The sequence below is a fragment of the Rhagoletis zephyria genome, unplaced genomic scaffold (genome assembly GCF_001687245.7).
Source record: "Rhagoletis zephyria isolate East Lansing unplaced genomic scaffold, Rhagoletis_zephyria_1.1 Rzeph_scaffold_08804, whole genome shotgun sequence".
Lineage (NCBI taxonomy): Eukaryota > Metazoa > Arthropoda > Insecta > Diptera > Tephritidae > Rhagoletis > Rhagoletis zephyria.
The window spans coordinates 1-3,528 of record NW_016165884.1 but is presented as its reverse complement, the minus strand read 5'-3'; positions in this window follow the sequence as shown (position 1 = coordinate 3,528).

Sequence of the window (3,528 nt, the reverse complement as noted above, 5' to 3'; positions counted from 1 at the left end):
GTGCGTGTGTAAGCTTTTTGTGCTTTTGCTGGTTGTGCGGCAAAAACCAAAAACGCTGGTTGTATATATGTACGTTAAAAACTAATAAATCCTGATGTGAAAATTATTCTTGCGACACGTTGATTGTGGTGCAAAATTCAGGTCGGTTGTTGCTGTGGACTGTATATTTTATGCGCTGTGTATAAGTTGATTTATCTCTCGGATCGTATGGACCAATGTTTGCAGGCGGGCGGATCGCACCGATGATTTGCTCGCTCGCAAATGTATATGAAGAAAATACAAAACAGATGCAAATGTGCGGTTTTAGTATTTGGTATATTTGATGTGTTTCAACAATAGTACAAGTCACAAGGAAAATTTGTGTTCTTACCGTATGTGGCGTGGTAGCTGGCTATCAGGTCGCAGGTCTTCAGAGAAGTGCCGAAGTGCAGAATAATTTAATTGCTCGCACCCACCGGACAATAGCCTTTCGTTAGGTTTCCCCTCCGAACAGTTATGTTCCGGTAGGGTAGACTTGCTAACGGCGGGAAGTTCGCCGAAGCCTATGTGCATGTGTGTGAGTGAATCTGTATCAGTGAAAAACGAGCATTAGGGCCTTTCCGAATATTTAGGTGGTAAAAAACAGCTGATTTCGAAAAACTTCCACTGCCACTGCGTTATTGTATTTTGGGCTTTAATCTTATCCCTGCAAGAAGCCTGACCTATGATTATCGGTTAAATTAGTGGGAAAACTGACTAAAACTTTTCGTCAGTTTAGCGGTTAGTTTTGTATGGGCTTGGGGAAAAAAGTGACCACTTCTCCGGGCAGCGAAATGTCCAAAAATACATGAAACCAAATTAAAAAATACAATTCGATTTAGTTTATGTGTTTGTTTTATTTGTAAAAATATATTGTCGAATATTAACTTAATTTCACAAGCATTTTCAGAGGTACTGAGCTCAGAAAATTCTTCTCATTTTTAATCGGGGTCTGAATTTTCGTCGCTAAAAGCAAATGCCTCGGCGCCGTTTGGTCTAAGTCGGCCTAAGTACACTGGCCCCAAATTTTTTCTTCTCTATCCACATAGCGCTAAAAAAGGTTTTTTGCTCATTTTTTTATATACAAATTGAATACACTGATTTTTATTAATTCTTTTTTTAAATTCACCGACTTCTTTTCTATTTTGCACCACAGCTAACAATGAAGTAAAATTTTCTTTGATGTATGTGTGTATGTCCATATGTATGCGGGCGTAAAATCGATAGATTCTTTTCGATGTGGTCAGCCGTTTTTTGCAGGGTATCTTCTTGGTCATTATTACTCTTTTTAGTAAAAATATTTTTAATCCATATGTATGCGGGCGTAAAATCGATAGATTCTTTTCGATGTGGTCAGCCGTTTTTTGCAGGGTATCTTCTTACTCATTATTACTCTTTTTAGTAAAAATATTTTTTATCGAAAACATTGCATAAAACGACTGAAGCTTATTGTTACCCTTATATACTTATCATTAGAGCTTGGATTTTTATGCAAATCGAATATGAAACATATATGCAAGAACTGCGCAAAATATATTAAAAAATTGTAAAAAAATACATAGTTAGATATGCTAAAAAAAGTTTTTTATGCAACATTTTAAATAAACAAGACCGAAGTCGTTTGCACTAGTGTCCATATTATTAAAGGCTGGTTTTCATTAGGTCAAAATCACTGACATCAAAAACTGCCTTCATCTGACAGCTGTTCATTTGATGTCAAATGCATTTTCATTACATTTTAAAAACTGACCAAATGTCGATACCGCAGTGCATGTCAATGACTGTCGTCAAATTTCGGTGTCAGATGATTGACATTCCATTGCGTTACTGATGTCAAATGTGATGTTAAATTTTTACAAAAAGTGTAGAATACCGACCGAAACCAAACCAAAAATGTAATTGGATAGAACTCTTCATGCGGATTTAACCTTACCAAAATTATTTAACGCAAGTAAAAAATTAAGAAGAAGGTTAAGTTAAATTTTTCGATATTTTGAAATATCAATATCTTATGAACTACATAACCGATTAAACAACTAATGATGTCAAAATAAAGATTGGTTTATCTTTCAGTTGATGTACATAATTTTTCTGATTTTTTATATTTTTGAGTCAGAAATACAAAAAAAAACTTAATTTTTTCATTAAATTACCTTTTTTGAAGAAAATTGCACAATTAATGCTACAGAAATTTATATTATTTAGAAAGTACAAGTTATTACCTTATATAGAAAGGTTTGTTATGGGGCAAAATTTAACGAAAGTAATGGAAAACATCGAAATAGTATATATATTTTCTTTAAATGTCGTTTACCAAAAATTTCTTTTTAAAAGATGGTTATAGTAAATACGGCGTAAAAAACCTATTAAAATTATCTTTGAATTGGATTCAATACCTTTCTAATCGGTCAAGTCGTTTCCGAGATATTTAACATATAAGAAATAGGAAGGTTGAAGTTTAACCTGTTATATTTTCTTTGTTTTTTAATTGCCCCAAATAATATGGTTGAAATCAGCGTGAAAAGTTCTATCTAGTTCTAAGTTTTTGGTTTTTTTTTTGTAGCTAAACAGTCCGTATTGTAGCTAGAATCAGCTGTTCGCATGGCAAACGAAATCAAAATTGGCAAATACATTTTGGTTGTCAAATGCTGCCACATCAGCGGCGAGGGCCGTTTTCATTTGGATGTCATTTTATATGACCGTGCGTGGTGATATATGACAACAAACGCAAATGACACCAGATGACAACCCGTTTTCATTATTTTGACAACATTTGGCGTCAAATATGACCTAATGAAAACCAGGCTTAAGATTTCAGAGAAAATTAAACAAGTTTTGTTAAAAGCATATCTTCAAATTTATTAACAACTTGTATTTAGGTTAGCTCTTTAAACTACTTTGGTAGTACCTGTCCGAAATCATCCGCATTTGCGGCCCCAACCGTTGCCAAAGTCCCCAATGTCATAGACCAGGAGAAAAGGCCAATCCTCTCTTCTTCAGAGTCGGAAGAGGACCAATCTCTTGCAGGGGATGTAGGTGGAGAAGCAGTTCGCTCCAATGACGGAGTTGGTCCTCCTTTCACAGCCCAGAAGAGGAAGTATCGGGGGGCGAAACTCAAGCAATGGAAACCCTCTTCTGTGGCTGACCGAACTCCTCCTGTCGCTAAATTCAGTAAGCGGCCCAGGGTTACGGATGGTACTCCAGAAGCCAGTGGAACTTGATGGATATACCGACATCCAAATATGCTTGCGAACGTTGCAAGAGAAGGAAACCTGTGGTGACAGACATCGATTCCAATGCTAATGTCGCTGTTAGCACGGCTACCAATCCTAATGTTGCTTTTAACACCGCTGCTACTAATAACATTCACCCTACATCAATAATGCATCCGAATTCAATCCCTATGGAAAATTTATCAACTCAATCAATTGATACTTCTGGTGCTCCTCTATTTCGTAGCACTGGTGGTGACAAAGGTAATTGGACTAAAGTGCCTCATAAAAATGTCAA